This window comes from Oncorhynchus keta, chromosome 21 (assembly GCF_023373465.1).
Source record: "Oncorhynchus keta strain PuntledgeMale-10-30-2019 chromosome 21, Oket_V2, whole genome shotgun sequence".
Classification (NCBI taxonomy): domain Eukaryota; kingdom Metazoa; phylum Chordata; class Actinopteri; order Salmoniformes; family Salmonidae; genus Oncorhynchus; species Oncorhynchus keta.
Window position 1 is genome coordinate 2,857,547 of NC_068441.1, and position 20,268 is coordinate 2,877,814.

The 20,268-nt window shown below is 44.7% G+C and overlaps 1 protein-coding gene across 3 annotated transcripts in view; it reads right to left on the bottom strand.

Annotated features, from left to right (window-relative positions):
* Positions 1 to 20,268, bottom strand: part of LOC118399944 (protein kinase C and casein kinase substrate in neurons protein 1-like) — a 52,322-nt gene that overhangs the window by 17,902 nt on the left and 14,152 nt on the right. The window contains exon 1 of one of the 3 annotated variants that reach the window (XM_035796180.2): positions 15,149 to 15,421. The exons of the other annotated variants lie outside the window; for them this stretch is intronic. The gene's annotated coding sequence lies outside the window, so the exon portion shown is untranslated. Of the gene's footprint in view, positions 1 to 15,148; positions 15,422 to 20,268 lie in introns of those variants that run through there. 3 annotated transcript variants of the gene reach the window in all.

The window sequence follows — 20,268 nt, forward strand, 5'->3', positions numbered from 1 at the left end:
TATTTTTGTAAATAACAGCTGGTGCATGATATCTAAGGAAATCTCACACTATTGCTCGCCTGAGGTAGAGTATCTCATGATAAGCTAAAGACCACACTATCTACCTAGAGAGTTTATCTGTATTTTTAGTAGCTGTTTACATACCACCACAGTAAGAGGCTGGTACTGAGACAGCTTTGAATGAGCTGTATTCCGCCATAAGCAAACAAGAAAACGCTCACCCAGATGCAGTGGTCTTAGTAGCCGAGGACTTAACGCAGGGAAACTTAAATCCGTTTTACCAAATTTCTATCAGCATGTTAAATATGCAACCAGAGGAAAAATAACTCTGGACCACCTATACTCCACACACAGAGATGCATACAAATCTGACCATAATTCTATCCTCATGATTCCTGCATACAAGCAAAAATTAAAGCAGGAAGCACCACTGACTCGATCAATTAAAAAGTGGACAGGTGAAACGGATGCTAAGCAAAAGGACTGTTTTTCTAGCACAGACTGGAATATGTTCCGGGATTCCTCCGAAGGCATTGAGGAGCACATCACATCAGTCATTGGCTTCATCAATAAGTGCATCGAGGCCATCGAAGACAGTCGTGAAAAGAGCACAACAAAACCTATTCCCCCTCAGGAGACTGAAAAGATTTGGCATGGGTCCTCAGATCCTCAAAAGGTTCTACATCTACAATATTGAGAGCATCACCGCATGGTATGGCAACTGCTCGGCCACCGATCGCAAGGCACTACAGAGGGTAGTGCGTACGGCCCAGTACATCACTGGGGCCAAGATTTCTGCCATCCAGGACCTCTATGCCAGGCGGTGACAGAAGAAGGCCCTAAAAATTGTCAAGGACTCCAGCCACCCCAGTCATAGACTGTTCTCTCTGCTACCGCACGGCAAGCGGTACTGGAGCACCAAGTCTAGGTCCAAGAGGCTTCTAAACAGCTTCTACCCCCAAGCCATAAGACTCCTGAACACTTAACCAAACCCCCCCACACACACACTCTTTTACACCGCTGCTACTCTCTGTTGTGATCATCTATGCATTGACACTTTAATAACTCTACCTACATGTACATATTACCTCTTCTAACCGGTGCCCCCGCACATTAACTCTAACGGTACCCCCCTGTATATAGTCTCGCTATTGTTATTTTACTGCTGCTCTTTAAATACTTCTTACTTTTATTTCTTATTCTAATCTGTATTTTTTTTATACTGCATTGTTGGTTAGGGGCTCGTAAGTAAGCATTTCACTGTAAGGTCTACCTGTTGTATTCGGCACATGTGACCAATTTGATTAGATTTGATTTGAATGTTTCAATAAGACTTTTAATAACACTGCTGGCTTAGTTTGGGTTAGCTGTTTTGAACACCAAGCACAGATAGTACACACATGGGAATTGATTTGCTTAGGCATTAACCATGCCACCTCATGCCAACACATTTATTTTTTTATTGTGGCAGTACCTATGATCTTTTGTTCTCTGTCCATGGAATTAGTACACTGTGTCACCAGGATGGAGCTTGCTTGCCATGTTCATTTTATGCATACAAAGTTGTTCATTTGATTCTATTCAGACCCCATTTCAAAAGGAATCAATCACTCATTAAGATCCAGTGTTGCCAATTAGTGTGCACGGCCAACACACCTGAACGCACTTAATAAGATTAAGGAGAGAGAGTTTTATTGATGCTGAGTACGGAATGTACAGTGGCAAGAAAAAGTTGTCAGAACAAGAAATGTTCTTAGAACATTATGTGCTAACTGGGTAATTAATAACATAATTGCATGCTGTCCACTCAATTCTTATCAGATTAAGGAGTCTGTTACTGTATGTCTGTCTGTATCCCTCTCTGTCTGTCTTTCTGCCTGCCTGCCTGCCTGCCTGCCTGTCTGTCTGTCTGTCTATCTGTCCACGAGCCGCGTCAAGAGAGTTTTAGGGGTCACTGTCTGTCTGCATGTCTGATTCGCAACACTCTCAGTCGGTCTGCCAGGCAGGGAGCCTAGCGGTTAAGAGTGTTGGGCCAGTAACCAAAAGGTTGCTGGTTCTAGAGCCAGTTAGATACTGTTCCTGTTTCTCAAAACCTTAATAAAAACACCTCAGGAATAATTAGCTTCAGAAGAAAATAAGTTATTATTGAACAGCAGTGCCTCTACTATTAACATAGTGCTTAGTAGAAAGGCTAACATGCTAGTAGGGAAAATGCTTTCCACTAATGAGAGACATTGCTGTTGAGGTCTAGAGGCCATAGGGTTGCTGGTTGGTTCAAGTCCTTAATCAAGGCAAATCTCATATTCTGTAATGTTTATGGCAGTAGAGCCTACAACTTACAGATTGTACTCCAAGAGCAACAGGATGTTTTTTTCACAACCGATACTGCAACCCCCCACCCCATCCACCCTGCAATCTCACCGGGGAAGGCCTTGTGCACGCACGCACGCACACACACGCATCTAGTCTCGTTCCCAGTCGTGTGTCTTCACTACTACCGCAGTGTAACCCTTGCAGGCGAGGTTAATACACAACAGAATCTGTTCAGTCCCACCGGAGAGAGCTGAGCCTTGGTTGAGTTATAGAGACAGTGTGTGACGAGCGCCGACTTCTGTTCTGTGAAACACAGAGCTGCCTGCCATACAGCATCACATTAGATGGGAAACAAGCCCACGCTCAAGGGAGAAGGGAGCACACTGAGAGTGAGTTGAGAGTGGGGTTGGAGACAAGACGGTGAGTCACTGTGGATTGGAACAAAGATCTGTAGCTCTGTATGGCTTCCAACACTTAATAGTTTCATGCTGTCACACCCTGATCTGTTTCACCTGTCTTGTGATTGTCTCCAACCCCCACCAGGTGTCTCCCATTACCTCATGTGTATTTATACCTGCGTTTTCTGTTTGTCTGTTGCCAGTGTGTCTTGTCCCGTTAAGTCGTACCAGCGTGTTTCCGCGTTACCTGTGCTCGGGTTTTCGGTTTTCCTAGTCTTCCCAGTTCTGACCTTTCTGCCTGCCGTCCTGTACCTGCCCGACTCGGATTTGGATTTGTACTCCTTGCCTGCCTTGACCTACCTTTTGCCTGCCCCTTGTACTGTAATAAACTCTGAGACTCGTACTATCCACCTCCTGTGTCTGCATCTGGGTCTTAGCCGTGATACATACCTCCATCAGACCTCACAAGCCTTCCTTTCTGTCAATGGATCTTTGTTGATTTCTGATACATTGTATTAGACCGTTCTCTTTCTCAGGCAGATCCCCTCCTATCCAAGAGCCTCACAGCGCTAACACCAATCCTGGCTAGGGGAGTGTCCATGAGAGACAGTCAGGCATACAGTAAAGCAGCCACAGCATTGTCTCTCTATTGCCCTGCAGTGGGCAATAACACATCTTCAGCCCTGTATATATAGAAACTATTCCATTCCTGAGGACTGAGGCTCAGCAACGCTGTGAGAGAGAGACATGCTGAAAACAATAAGAGGGCTCCCACTTTAGTGTGGTGGTCAGGGGGAGGAGGAGGCAGTACATGTGTATTTGGGTCACCCAGCAGTCCTAAACCAATGGGTGGAAGAATATTTTTGGTAATGGGAGAAGGAAAGAGGGAAAATGAGCGAGAGAAAGAGAGCGATAAATACTCCAAAATTCTGTTTCTCCCCAGACAAAACATAAGCAGAACGGCTTTGGTTGAAAACGGGGCTTTGACTGCATGGGAAAGTGTGCGAGCTGGATGTGCACTACAGTTGTTTAATCCATCAAACCACAAGAGGAGGATTTTGTTATAATGTAGGACAGCCTTCTCTAGGAACAAGGCTAGATGGTAGGACACACACACACACACACACACACACATCCAGTGTGGCCAATTAGTGTGCACGGCCAACACACCTGAACGCACTTAATAAGATTGAGAGAGAGCTTTTCAACAGACAGCACATTTCTAAATTCTGTCATAAACCATTGTAATATGTACAGAAATCAACATTTGAAATCAACTAAAATTGAAGTACATTAGGGCCTACTCGTCTTTTGCACAAAATAACACGTAGTCCACCTATACTGTTACGCACAAAAAGAAAAGCAGTAAAAGCCCATTCATTCTGATTCGTCAAATTCACCATCGAAAGGAACACGAAGTTCTCGTCTCCTCCTCTACATCCCCCTGCAACACTACGAAGAAGATCACAACCCATTTCATTAATACTCGTAAACTAAGCACACCATGCACCTCCATCTCTCCATCTCCACACACACAACCAAATACACACACACACAGACATTTCAACCTCAAACACACCAGCCCATCAACCGACTGCATTAACCAGAGTGAGAAGCCCCTCTAGGCTGTAGCCAAGACAAATTAATGCACCCAAAATTATGGAGAATGCAGGCAGCCTCCCTCTCTACCTCCACTCCGTCATAGCAACAAAAGCCTTACCCCCATTCCCCCATCAGCAAGGCGAGATATGACGGCTAGCTACAGATACAGCTCTGAGGCACGTGGGCTCCACTCCTCTCTCTCTTCTCGCCCCTTTGTTTTTGTTCAGCTCAGAGCCCCATTTTCTCAGAGAGCTGAGCAAGCATTATCACACCACAAACAGGCAACCAACGTAGACACTGTCTTATCCAAGAGCACAGACACGTCTGGCCAGGCAACGTGTTGAGTGGAAGTGTGTCAGTGTTTCAGGGTATGGTTGTATGAATGTGTGTGTGTGTGTGTGTGTGTGTGTGTGTGTGTGAGAGAGAGAGAGTGAGTGTGAGTGTTTCTCAATAATTGGGGGATAATCCTCTGGTGTTTTGCTTGAATGGTTCAGACAGAGAGGGAGGGTAAAGAGACAGAGAGGGAGGCAGAAGGCGGGATGAGGAGAAGATAGGGGGGGGGGTGTTTATGGCCGGGATATACTAACCATGGCATCATGAGGGCACAGGGTCGCAGTGATTGGTAGGACCAGAGACAGTTAGGGTTAAGGAGGTGGGAGAGACAGGGAAAGAGTAGAAGGAGTAGAAGGAGGAGAGGAAGGAGGTAAAGTAGGAGAGGTGATGAAAGAGAAAGAGAGTACAGGTGTGGCCTTATCCGACAGGTAATAGAGGGAATTGATACTGGTTGACACCACTTAAATAAAAGAGAGCTGCAATATGCCATGCAGACAGAAAGCCAATAATAAAACCCTGATTTGAATATTCATGAGCCCAAGAAAGCAACTCGGTGCTGTGATAAGACAGCAATAAATGAGTGATAATCAGCAGCCAGGAAAAGCTATCAGGACATTCCAGAAAGAAAGAAAGGGTACCATGACGATGCTGTTATAACAGCTGATTGGCCTGTGTAATATGTCATTCCTGTGAATGTGACCAGTTATGCTTTGCTGTGTAGACCCAGTGGCCAGAGAGTAGAAGAGGAGAGGGGATCGTGAGACTCACCCTGGCCTGATGCTTGAACATCACTGGGTAGAGCGCCAAACAGAGTGATGCTGAGCAAGGCAGGGCAGGACAGGAGAAGGAGTGTGAAGAAAGGGTTGACGGTGGAAGAGGGTAAGGACATCGGAGGATAGAGGGGGAAGATGGGGGAGAACGAGGGCAGTGTGGGAATAGCAGAGGTCCATAGCAAAAGTTCCCAGCCAGCCACAGTGAAATCCCACTGCAGGACAGGTCCTCTGCACCTCAGAATCCACAGCAGCGCAGCAGCTTATTCATCATAAACACTTAATATGCTGCCTTAACATCTCTCTGACCGCAGCACTGAGACACCAGAGGACAGGTAGAGGAAATATTCAGGAAACAACACTTTCCAATACTGATAACTGCAAATTGATATCAATAAAAGGCATCTTGGGGCTTTTAAAGTCCAAATGTAATCTTATTCTGTTCAAAAAGCTATTTTCCAAACAACAAGCAGGATCAACACGACTCATATTCTTCAGGCCAGTGGTTAGTGCGTTGTATTCCACCTCCTGAAGAGCTACTCTGAATGGCTGTAAACCGTCATCTGTAGAAAAGGCTTTCGTCCATTCCTGACACATTGGACGAGTTCATATGGCGACTGCATTAGCCAGTTAATATCGCGTTATAACAACTTATAACATACCATTAACATTAATACATTCCAAGGTAATGGAAAAACAAAAAGGCATCATATTATAAAACGTTTCTCCTCAGGGTAAGAAATGAGAGAGAAACATGCCGTCATTCACTTATGTCACTTTGTAAACAACATTAAAAAAAAATAGCTTTGTCAGTACCTGATGACTTTGTCCAAATCTGTAACAGGATACAGTACTCAAAGACCAAAGCATGTGTGAAAGGTTGCAGACAGCTTCTAAAACAGTGTTCAGCGAAGTGGAAGTCTGACACATGGAATATTATTACACTGACAACCACAAGATGTTTTCAGTCTGACAGAGGAGGCAAGGAAGCTATTTCAAATAGGCCTACCTAAATGCACCCAATGGGAGTGCAAGTGTAGGTCTTGTGGGCTCAATTACCCTCAGCCAAAGAAAAGGCAGGCATACACACACACACACTTTCTGTGTCTTCCTCTAGTCCCCAACTATTGCTGTCCCTGTTGCATCGCAAATCCCACTACAGTAGGATCTTGGCAACATTGGGCATATCCGTGAAAAAAAGAGTTACCGTTTTAAAGGACATTTCTTTGCAGTTTTACACATTTTGCAATGGGACAGAGATAAAATGTTGCAATTTTATAACAAATGTCATGCAATTCTACTAATTTTGCCATTGGGCAAAGGTCTTTTTTTCTCCAGTTTTACAGCAAATGTTGTGGTATTTTGTCAAGGGGTGGAGAGACTATTTTTTTCAGTTTTGAAGCTAACTTTCTGAAATTCTACATATTTTGCCATGACTTAGGCCATGTTAATGATATCTGAGTGAGAGTGACTAAAATCAATGGGGGCCCCCTGGAGGTCAGGGCCCCTTGGCACATGCCCTTTGTGACCGGTTGGTATTCGGCCATGATGACTCCTAGTTTAGATAACTGGCTAGAGTAATTTATCAGTGACTGTTAGTGACTGCCATAACAAGAGAAAAATTGCTGATGCCCAACCAGATGTCTAACTTGCACCTTGTATATTCTACTATTTTAACTCTCCATAATAAGTTGGGGCCCTAAGCGACCACTTATGTCGCTTATACCTGGAACCGGCCCTGCAGGAGACGTTGCGTCCTGCTGCTCTCATCAGATTCCTGCTCATTAGAGACAGAAGATGTCATCAATTATTCAGCCATACTGCGGAAACAGATAGGGGCGATGACCAACCCTATGTACCTGGAGGCCTCAGCCAGGGTCCTTCAATTCCAACTCATCCCATATAATTTACCATACAGTACACACACACTGACAGACTGAATCATTACCCATAGGCTACACACACTGCCAGACTGATTCATTACCCATAGGCTACACACACTGCCAGACTGATTCATTACCCATAGGCTGCACACACTGCCAGACTCAAATCAGGAGGGATGCCATCTATTCAAATCATTTCTGGGGTTCTGAGGATATTCTAAACCGGCAGATTTGCTCGCAGATGGCCCTACCCATGATACTAGAGTATAAACTCAGATAGAATGGTAAAGTCCATCACTATGAGCCAGCTGAGTGTATGGGTTAGTCTTTACCAGCTTTAGTTCCATTGTTCCACTCACTTTTCTATGCAACGTCTTCCACTCTGAATACTGTAGCAGAGAGACATCCAAGGAGACAACAAAACTCCCGATGCAGTGTGTGAAGACAATACCCAACATATTTCACTCCCTCTTTAAACCTAAACACTTCATCTCCACTGAGTGTACCAAACATTAGGAACACCTTCCTAACACCCTCTGAATGGCACACACACACACAATCTGTCTCAATAGTTTCAAGGCTTAAAAATCATTAGCCTGTCTCCTCCCCTTCATCTACGCTGAATGAAGTGGATTGAACAAGTCATATCAATAAGGGATCATAGCTTTCACCTGGATTCACCTGGTCCGTCTATGACATGGAAAGGCACAGGTGTTCTTAATGTTTTGTATACCCAGTGTATAATCCTCATCTTTACCTCTGACACCTCCTTGTGACATACACCGCCTCCCTCTCTCTCTGAAACCTAATATCAAGTCCAGCCTGCCCTCAGAAACCGATCAGACACTAACTAACCGGACCACACCTTCCTACAACAAAACACGGCCATTAAAATGCCCTGGCACGCTCGGGTCTCTACCAACAATGACAGGATACCCTGACCCGTCTCTCCCTGGGAGACTATGCTGATGCTCTGCACACCCCACTTCACTCCCCAGCTGAACAGAGCTGAAATGACCTAGCTCTCTCTGGCCACACCATCAATGTCCAATTGAGGTGCATGAAGATGGCGGCCCCCATGCACTGAACACAAATTCTTCGTTGTGCTAATTTCGCCTTCTGTTACTCTTTTTTTCTATGGTCATTAGCAGAATATACATTATCCGGCGACTCCGGGATGCTGGCCTTCTATGCAGAGTTGCAAAGAAAAAGCCATATCTCAGAGTGACCAATAAAAATAAAAGATTAAGATGGGAAAAAGAACACAGACACTGGACAGAGGATCTCTGCCTAGAAGGCCAGCATCCCAGAGTCTGGTGTTTTGCAGGTTGAGACAGGTGTTTTGTGGGTACTATTTAATGAAGCTTCCAGTTGAGGACTTGTGAGGCGTCTGCGTCTCAAACTTGACACTCTAATGTACTTGTCCTCTTGCTCAGTTGTGCACCGGGGCCTCCCACTCCTCTTTCTATTCTGGTTAGAGACAGTTTGCGCTTTTCTGTTGTACGAGATCTTCAGTTTCTTGGCAATTTCTCACATGGAAAAGCCTTCATTTCTCAGAACAATAATGGATTAACGAGTTTCAGAAGAAAGGTCTTTGTTTCTGGCCATTTCGAGCCTGTAATCGAACCCACCAATGCCGACGCTCCAGATACTCAACTAGTCTAAAAGATACAAAGATTGGAAAGCAGCTGCGGTCATCCCCCTCTTCAAAGGGGGGGGGACACTCTTGACCCAAACTGCTACAGACCTATATCTATCCTACCCTGCCTTTCTAAGGTCTTCGAAAGCCAAGTCAACAAACAGATTACCGAACATTTCGAATCCCACCATACCTTCTCCGCTATGCAATCTGGTTTCAGAGCTGGTCATGGGTGCACCTCAACCATGCTCAAGATCCTAAACGATATCTTAACCACCAACGATAAGAAACAATACTGTGCAGCCATATACATTGACCTGGCCAAGCCTTTCGACTCTGTCAATCACCACATCCTCATCGGCAGACTCGATAGCCTTGTTTCTCAAATGATGGCCTCGCCTGGCTCACCAACTACTTCTCTGATAGAGTTCAGTGTGTCAAATCGGAGGGCCTGTTGTCCGGGCCTCTGGCAGACTCTATGGGGGTGCCACAGGGTTCAATTCCTGGACCGACTCTTCTCTGTATACATCAATGATGTCACTCTTGCTGCTGGTGAGTCTCTGATCCACCTCTACGCAGACAACACCATTCTGTATACTTCTGGCCCTTCTTTGGACACTGTGTTAACAACCCTCCAGACGAGTTTAAATGCCATACAACTCTCCTTCCGTGGCCTCCAATTGCTCTTAAATACAAATAAAACTAAATGCATGCTCTTCAACCGATCGCTGCCTGCACCTGCCCGCCCGTCCAACATCACTACTCTGGAATGTTCTGACTTAGAATATGTGGACAACTACAAATACCTAGATGTCTGGTTAGACTGTAAACTCTCCTTCCAGACTCACATCAAACTCCAAATCTCCAATCCAAAGTTAAATCTAGAAGTGGCTTCCTATTTCGCAACAAAGCATCCTTCACTCATGCTGCCAAACATAACCTTGTAAAAACTGACCATCCTACCGATCCTAAACTTCGGCAATGTCATTTACAAAATAGCCTCCAATACCCTACTCAATAAATTGGATGCAGTCCATCAAAGTGCCATCCCTTTTGTCAACAAAGCCCCATATACTACCCACCACTGCAACCTGTACGCTCTCATTGGCTGGCCCTCACTTCATACTCGTCGATAAACCCACTGGCTCCAGGTCATCTACAAGACCCTGCTAGGTAAAGTCCCCCCTTATCTCAGCTCGCTGGTCACCATTTCAGCACCCACCTGTAGCACGCACTCCAGCAGGTATATCTCTCTGGTCACCCCCAAAACCGAACTACAAAGATCTCTGCAACTGGAAACACTCATCTCCGTCACTAGCTTTAAGCACCAGCTGTCAGAGCAGCTCACAGATTACTGCACCTGTACATAGCCCATCTATAATTTAGCCCAAACAACTACCTCTCCCCCTACTGTATTTATTTATTTTGCTCCTTTGCACCCCATTATTTCTCTCCACCTTGCACATTCTTCCACTGCAAATCTACCATTCCAGCTTTTTGCTTGCTATATTGTATTTACTTCCATGGACTTTTTTTGCCTTTACCTCCCTTATCTCACCTCATTTTCTCACATTGTATATATACTTATTTTTCTACTGTATTAGACTGTATGTTTGTATTACTCCATGTGTAACTCTGTGTTGTTGTATGTGGCGAACTGCTTTGCTTTATCTTGGCCAGGTCGCAATTGTAAATGAGAACTTGTTCTCAACTTGCCTACCTGGTTAAATAAAGGTTAAATAAAATAAAATAAAAAATAAATAATTAAAGGCCAGTTTTATTGCTTCTTTAAATCAAGGGTTTACTAATGATCAATTAGCCTTTTAAAATTGTAAACCTGGATTAGCTAACACAACGTGCCATTGGAACACAGGAGTGATGGTTGCTGATAATGGGCCTCTTTACGCCTATGTAGATATTTCATAAAAAATACATCAGTTCCAGCTACAATATTCATTTACATCATTAACAAAGTCTACACTATTTCTGATACATTTTATGTTATTTTAAATCAAATTTTGTTGGCTTTTCTTTCAAAAAATAAGGACATTTCTAAGTGACCTCAAACTTTTGAACAGTAGTGTATGTGGTAGTTAGATTATTAACATAATGCAAGAGAACAATGTAGATTGTAGAAAAAGAGGAGAGCACCAAAGTAGCACAATGTCAGATAAGGCCTAATGTGTTTCTTTGCCTCTCCAATGTCAGTTGATCATGGGCCTTTTGCAGAGGACACTCCATTGTCTGTCTTATTGTTTTAAAATCTTAATTAACTTTTTTTCTCCCCAATCCCCATTCCATTTGAATGTGACTTCTTGGCATAGCTATAGCCTACTCTTTCACGATCAACCATCGAATTAATCTATAGGCCTAACAGATTTCTATCTCAGAAAGTTGTTTGAATCCGAATCGACATTTCAGTCAACTTCTGCAATAAAAGCAGATCACATTCTTCATTTCACCTGTCACATTATTTTACATTAGGAGGCTTACCTTAGTTTCACAGAAAAGTTGAGCCAGTCAAGTGTTTGTTTCTAAATAGCTCAATGGAAGAAAGCCGGGAGTAGGTGAGTCCAGCTGTGTGTTGACAGGGGTCGCATTTTAGATTGAAAGTTAACCGTGTGTTTTTGCTTCAATAGAGTGATCAGGGGCATGCAACTGTAGTTTTCCGTCACCAAAAAAACTTCAGTGCAACACATTCGTCAGAAAATTGCTTCATTTTCATCTTATCATATTTTCATTCTTATCCCAGAGACTGCTCAAAGACACCGCCAATGGAGAAGAGGTATTCAGAGTGGACTTTTAATCTGACTCTCAGGAGACGTGCATACCATCTACCGCTTCTGAGTATATTACTTGTTAATGTTCAGTATCTGGACAATAAAGTAGAAGAGCTCAGTGCGAGGATCTCCTTACAGAAAGACATCAGGGATTGTGATATATTCTGTTTCACAGAATCATGGCTCTCTCCGGATATACTGTCCCCTTCCATACATCCAGCTGGGTTCTCTGGGAAAATGAAAGGCTCAGGTGTGTTTCATGATTAACTACTCATGGTGTGATTGTGGTAATGTACAGGAACTCAAGTCATTTTGTTCAACTGACCTAGAATACCTCACAATCAAATGCTGACCGCATAATCTCCTAAGAGAATTCTCTTCGGTCATCATCGTGACAGCCTCTCAGGGATCTACACTGGACTTTGTGCTAACTGGAAACCGCACATCCTGAGGCTGCATATATTTTAGCTGGGGACTTTAATTAGTCAAATCTTAGGAAAGTTTTATTAACACATTGCCTGCGCAACAAGAACTCTCAACCATTGCAACTCCCCCTTCCGGGACAGCTTACAAGGCCCTCCCTCTCCCTCCCGCCATCCCTTTGGCAAATCAGATCATACCTCCATCCCGTTTGCGATTTCCTGTACTCCATATCTCCCTCTCCCTCCCTCCCTTTGGCAAATCAGATCATACCTCCATCCTGTTCATGCTTTCCTGTACTCCATGTTCACCCATGACTGCGTGGCCATGCACATCTCCAACTCAATCATCAAGTTCCCAGACGACACAACAGTGGTAGGCCTGATTACCAATGATGATGAGACAGCGTACAGGAAGGAGGTGAGGGCCCTGGTGTAGTGGTGCCATGGAAATAACCTCTCCCTCGACGTCAACAAAACAAAGGAGCTGATAGTGGACTTCACGTGAAGGTGAAGAGCTTCAAGTTCCTCGGCGTACACATCACTGACAAACTGAAATGGTCCACCCACACAGACAGTATGGTGAAGAAGGTACAACAGCGCCTCATCAACCTCAGGAGGCTGACGAAATGTATCTTGGCCCCTAAGACCATCACAAACTTTTACAGATGCACCATTGAGAGCATCCTGTCAGGCTGTATCACCACCTGGTATGGCAACATCACTATCTGTAACCGCATGCCTCTCCAGAGGGTGGTGCGGTCTTCCCAACGCATCACCGGGGGCACACTGCCTGCCCTCCAGGACATCTACAGCACCCGGTATCACAGAAAGGTCAAGAAGATCATCAAGGACGTCAGCCACTGCCTGTTCACCCCGCTACCATCTAGAAGGTGAGGTCAGTACAGGTGCATCAAAGCTGGGACGGAGAGACTGAAAGAAGCTGTTTATCTCAAGGTCATCAGACTGTTAAATAGTCACCACTAGCTGGCATCCACCCAGTACCCTGTCCTGAACTTCAGTCACTAGTCGGCTACCACCCTGTTACTTTACCCTGCACCTTAGAGGCTGCTGCCCTGTGTACATTGTCATGGAACACTGGTCACTTTAATAATGTTTACACACTGTTGTACCCACTTCATATGTATATAATGTATTCTAGTCAAGACCTATCCTATTTAACTATTGCTGTACATACTGTTCTTCAAATATACTACATATTCTATCCATATACTGTCAATGTTGTCTATACATCCCATATATATATATTTAGACTCTGAACTTAGACATTGCTCATCCTAATATTTCTATATTTCTTAATGACATTATTTAACTGTTTTAATTCGTGTGTATTGTTGTATATTGTTAGATATTACTGCACTGTTGGAGCTAGGAACACAAGCATGTCGCTACACCCGCAATAAACATCTGCCAAAAATGTGTATGTAACCAATAGAATTTGATTTGATTTGAGAACATTAAGAAAACTTTCCCTAAGAAAAACACAAGAAAACATTAGTAACGTATAAAGAATGCCCGTGCGTAATCGTATACCATATACAATCGTACGTTCAGCGATGGGATGATGAGTCATTCCAGACATTGCCCAATCCTCGTGGATAGTGCTAAAACAATGACGTCATATCTGAATTTTGCCATCTTGATATACGTTCACCATTGATAAGAGTAAAAGCGTGAGTCACACTCCAGGTGACTGCACAGTTGACTAACAGGGAAGAAAACAGCAAACAGAGCTGCCCCTGACAGATTTCTCCCCGGGATGGGAATGCTTTAGCCTCGAACCAACCATCCTGATCTCGCAGGCTTACATTCTGTTTTGCTACATAGATACAGTCTGGCCACGACCAGATTCAATCACTGAGGTGTAATATTAACTGGAGACTGCGTCCAATATGTCCGACCGTTGTTTTCAAGGTTATCTACTCACATTTGCATACGCCGATTCATGGACCGTCTATATCCGGGTTGCATCCGGTTTATACGGATCAACATCACATGCACACTAGCCCTTAGTGCACACAGGGAGCACGTCATGACATCATCCAAAAACATGGCAGACTTTGGATGAATATGTAATGTTAATATCTTCAACTGTGATTGACGGAAAAACAATCAGCCTCTGCAACAATTGGATTTTTAAAATGTTTTAAAATCGGACTTCTCTATGTGGCCGTCTACGGAAATTGTCGTTTTGGGCCGGGCGTCAGTTAAACTGCAGTACCGAAGCAAAACAATGGGAGCCGTGCTTCTAGACTGGATCCCTGGTCCCTTGGATTCAAACCGTTTGAGCCCCTCCCTTCGAAACAGAATGTAAGCTAAACAGATTGTGAGATCAGGATGTTTAGTACGAGGCTAGTGCTTGGCCAACACCTAAAAACTAAAGATGGGCACTGGAAGTAACACTGGAAATAATGAGAGAGAGAGAGATAGAGAAAGAGAGGACACCTGGTGTTGTGATAGGGCAGAGGGGCTCAGTGATTCAATAAGGCCATGAGAGAAAAGGACAAGAGCATAACAAAGTGCAGTAAATCCATAAAACAACCATACACACTTCGCTATTGTGGTGACATCATAGGTACATACAATTATGACATCTATTTGCCTAGCAACATGTGTGTATCTAAGGTATCCGAGAACAACACCCTCTACCACCCATACACTCAGGAGGATTTCAAGAGCGTTAGTGGCACCTTAGTTGGGGTGGACAGGCTCGTGGTAATGGCTAGAGTGGAATCAGTGGAAAGGTATGAAATACACCAAACACATGGTTTGATGCCATTCCCATTTGCGCTGTTCCAGTCATTATTATGAGCCGTTCTCCCCTCAGCAGCCTCCACTGAATCGGAAGCACAGAAGTTCTCGAAAGAACTCTGATTTTTCTAACATTCTACATGACGTGTACGTAGACTAGGTTATTAAAACTGTAAATATTTCAGAAAGTATATATTGATCTATATTGTGTATTTTAAAGTAACATAACAGTACTGTACCTGGTCACTCGTCTGTGTGAGCTGGCTAAGTCCTTGTGAGCAACACTCGGAACGATCTGTGTCCAAGCTTGCAAGATGTGTCACTCGAGACGGACAGTGTTAGAGGCTAGAGGCAACTAGCACAGCTATGCACCTGAAGGAGACGACACACCCTGTTGTCTAAGCACCCCCGCAACACACACACACACAAAAACACACACATACACACCGACTGAACTTTGACACATCCTCATGAAGACCGGCAAGGCCATCAATAATTAGCCAGCTGCCAGTGAGGGCACTCCCTCCCTGTCTGTCTGACACATTCCTAGGAAGTCTCAAGGAGAACTGTTGTCATGGAGAGGGAAAAGGACAGGAGAGAAAATGGACAGGAGAAAAAGAGGCAGGAGGGGAGAAAGGGGCAGCAGAGAAAGAGGCAGCAGAGAAAGAAGGAGGCAGGAATGTAAGGAAGGTCACAGAGAGAGAGGATGGCAGGAGAGAGGGGCCAGGAGAGAGAGAGAGGTAGGTTGGAGAGATCGAGGGCACGAGAGAAAGAGGTAAACAGAAAAGAGAGGAAGGAAATAAGGGGCTGAAGGAAGGAAATAGGCAATAAACCTTTTTTTATGACAAAATCCGGACGTGCGTATAGGTACAGAAGAGTCCTGTTAGGTGTGTTGTCTGGCAGGAAGCAGCAGCGGATCAGATCAAAGCTGACGTGGCGATCTAAGGACACATTACAATTGGCAGGAGGGTTGTGTGTGTTTATCGAATTCGGGGTGCGGAATCACTCCCACCCATCAAAAGCTTGCCTTAGAGCAGAGCATAATAATGTATAAGCAACAGCAGCAGCCTCATTTCATAGACTCAGTCTGCTTTCAACGCACACCTCCCTCCCTTTCTGGCAGCACTTTGGGGAATGATTGAGAGAATGTGTAGCTAGACTGACTCAGATTGAGAGGGGATCAAACTAATTCTCCTACACTTCAAACACAAGGGCTTCTCTCTCCTGCTGGCTACTGCACAAGACTGACCTCAATCTTTTCTTTCTGTTGGATGTGGAAATGATATGCACATCTCAAATTCCCACACTGGGTGCTGGGCCAAGAGTAAATAGTGATGGATAAAGAAAGAAAGCTTGCACACGGTAAATGGCGCTCAATATGACGAAAGACTTAAAGCCACCTGATGAAGGCCATTCGAGCTGAAACATTGTCTGTGTATTGTGGTGCAGTTGAATCAAAGCACCTGGGAGCAGCATGTAATATACTATACCACCTGCATGCTTTTTATTGACTTATTTTTGTTTTTATTCTCGACCCATGACCTCCCCATCAGCTCGCATGTATCCGGACTGTAATTCCCTGAACATAGTGGGAGTAGCACCAACAGACACGAGGGCAGGTCTGGTGAGGTGCCTGCTGTAAAATATTTCCGTGTTAATTGCTTCTGTTTCCCTCTGATGCTCTAATCAAATCTTATTTTGTCACATTGTAAAAAAAACAAAATAGGTGTAGACTAACAGGGAAATGCTTACTTACCTACCGGCCCTTCTCAACAATGCAGAGAGAAAGAAAATGGAGAAATAATAAAAAGTAATATAATAATAAAATAATGAAGTAATAATAAATACACAATGCGTAACGATATCTTGGCTATATACACGGGGTACCAGTAGCGAGTCCATGTGCAGGGGTACGAGGTTATTGAGGTAGATATGTACATATAAGTATATATCTAGTATATATATATATTAAATGCAGCTCGGACATCCTATTATTCTCAACTGATCAGTAGTGGTAACTCCCGGGATCTGTTCTTTACTGTGAGCAAGCTCCTCCAACCTTTGAACAATTCTGCCACCTCAGCTTCCCCAGAACGGTGCAATCAATACCTGTGCTTCTTCCAACGCAAAATTGAAAACATCAATAACATCATCCTATCCTCTCCTGGCCCGGTAGTTGAGATACCCAGTCCTACGCTCCCTGAGTCCAGGTTCTCCACCTTCACCACAGTAACTGCAGCTGATGTAACCAAGCTGGTTAAAACAATGAGGCCCACCACTTGCACACTTGACACTATTCCCACCTGCTTACCTGCTCTGGAGCCTTTCTTCACAGAAATAATCAACAATTCAACTCGTCACTGGATGTGTCCCTCTTCAGCTCAAACAGGCCGCTGTCACACCAGTACTTAAAAAGCCTGGATCTGACCCTGACAACCTCTAGAAGTAAACTCAGCAAAAAAAGAAAATGTCCCTTTTTCAGGACCCTTTGTCTTTCAAAGACAATCAGTAAAAATCCAAATAACTTCACAGATCTTCAATGTAAAGGGTTTAAACAGTTTCCAATGCTTGATCAATGAACTATAAATACTCAATAACCTGTGGAATGGTCGTTAAGACACGAACAGCTTACAGACGGTAGGCAATTAAGGTCACAGTTATGAAAACTAATGACACTAAAGAGGCCTTTCTACTGACTCTGAAAAACACCAAAAGAAAGATGCCCAGGGTCCCTGCTCATCTGCGTGAACATGCCTTTGGCATGCTGCAAGGAGGCATGAGGCCTGCTGATGTGCAAAGGCAATAAATTGCAATGTCCGTATTGTGAGACGCCTAAGACAGTGCTACAGGGAGACAGGACGGACAGCTGATCGTCCTCGCAGTGGCAGACCACGTGTAACAACACCTGCACAGGATCGGTACATCCGAACATCACACCTGCGGGACAGGTACAGGATGGCAACAACAACTGCCCAAGTTACATGAAGAACGCACAATCCCTCCATCAGTGCTCAGACTGTCCCCAATAGGCTGAGAGAGGCTGGACTGAGGGTTTGTAGGCCTGTTGTAAGGCAGGTCCTCACCAGACATCACCGGCAACAACGTCACCTATGGGCACAAACCCACAATCGTTGGACCAGACAGGACTGGCAAAAAGTGCTCTACACTGACGAGTCGTGGTTTTGTCTTACCAGGGGTGATGGTCAGATTCGCATTTATTGTCGAGTGAATGAGCGTTACACAGAGGTCTGTACTCTGGAGCGGGATCGATTTGGAGGTGGAGGGTCCGTCATCGTCTGGTGCGGTGTGTCACAGCATCATCGGACTGAGCTTGTTGTCATTGCTTGCAATCTCAACGCTGTGCATTACAGGGAAGACATCCTCCTCCTTCATGTGGCACCCTTCTTGCAGAACTGGCAAATCTGGTGCAGTCCACGAGGAGGAGATGCACTGCAGTACTTAATGCAGTACTTTTGATTTTGACCCCCCTTTGTTCAGGGACACATTATTCAATTTCTGTTAGTCACATGTCTGTGGTTCTTGTTCAGTTTATTTCTCAGTCATTGAATCTTGTTATGTTCATACAAATATTTACACATGTTAATTTAGCTGAAAATAAATACTGTTGACAGCGAGAGGAGTTTACAAGCCTATTTCCAACCTGCCCTTCCTAAGTAAGCTCGAATGTGCTGTTTCTAACCAGCTCCAAAACTATCTGGTCACTCACGACCTACTTGAACCCTTCCAGTCGGGTTTCGGAGCGGGAAGTCGGGAAGGACCAGTCGGGAAGGACCAGCTGTCCTTCTGTAGCTCAGTTGGTAGAGCATGGCGCTTGTAACGCCAGGGTAGTGGGTTCAATCCCCGGGACCACCCATACGTAGAATGTATGCACACATGACTGTAAGTCGCTTTGGATAAAAGCGTCTGCTAAATGGCATATATTATTATTATTATATATTATAGACACAGCACAGAGTTTGCCCTGGTAAGGGTCACCAATGACCTCCTGATGAATGCTGACTCTGGGGCTGCAAGCATCCTCATATTGCTGGACCTCAATGCAGCATTCGACACGATCAGACACCATCCTGCTGGACCGCATGGAGAAGCTCCTGGGCCTGTCAGATACTGGACTGGTCCAGGTCCCATCTCACAGATAGCTGTAAACTGGTAGCAATCAGTCCTAGTAGGTCAGACACAGTTGTGGTCCGACATGGGGTCGCCTCAAGGCTCGGTCCTGGGGCCACTACTGTTTTGTATGTAGCTCAGTTGGTAGAGCATGGCGCTTGTAACGCCAGGGTAGTGGGTTCGATTCCCGGGACCACCCATACGTAGAATGTATGCACACATGACTGTAAGTCGCTTTGGATAAAAGCGTCTGCGAAATGGCATATATTATTATTATATTATTGTATCTACATGCTGCCACTTGGAACTACCTTGAGGAAACAGGGACAGGTATTTCACTTTCGTGCTGACTACAATCAGCTGTATGTCTCCACAAACACTGCCACTGCCACTGCACTTCTGGCCAGCTGCCTGCAGGACATCAAAGCGTGGATCCAGTTGAGTGTCTTGCAGTTAACCTGCAAAAAGACAAAGGTCGTCCTGACTAGCACTCGCACCATAATAAACGACATCAGCAGCCTCAATATTGATGGTGTCAAGGTCCTCCCTTCCAGTGAGGTTTGCAACCTGGGTTGATATTTGACAGTCAGCTCTCATTTGAGGCCCACATCAAGAGACTGACCAAGGTCAAATTTTTCCATCTACCGAACATTGCCAGGTTACGACTTATGCTATCACAACCTGCAGTTTAGCAACTCATCCACACCTTTATCTCATCCCCATCTGGACTATTGTAATGCCCATTTTGTTGGCGTGTCTGCCAAGTGCCTAAACAGGCTACAGGATTCCCAGAAGTGTTCTGCAAGTATCCTGATCACTCCAGTACTGTTCAACCGTCACTGGCTCCCTATATGCACAAGCATCGACAACAAAATCCTGTTACGCACCTACCAAGTCATCCACAGCTCTGAACCCAAGTACCTGTCAGACCTCATTCTACCCTCCTGCCCCACACGCACCCTTCACTCCTCCAGGTCAGTGTCCCTTCAGCAGACTATTGTTACAGATACAGGTATTCTGTGTGTGTGTGTGTGTGTGCGTATTTCTTTTCTGTCCTTCTCCCCTCCTCACAGGTGGCAATCATCATTCCCCAATCGGTCGCTAATCAGAAGACATGCCTCCTCCTGTTTCCATTACCCAATCACATCCCCTTTCCCTTGGTTTAAAAACCCATTCAGTTGTTTCCTCTGAACCCCCATCTCTCTGTCAATCTCTCTGTAGTTCTCTGGTT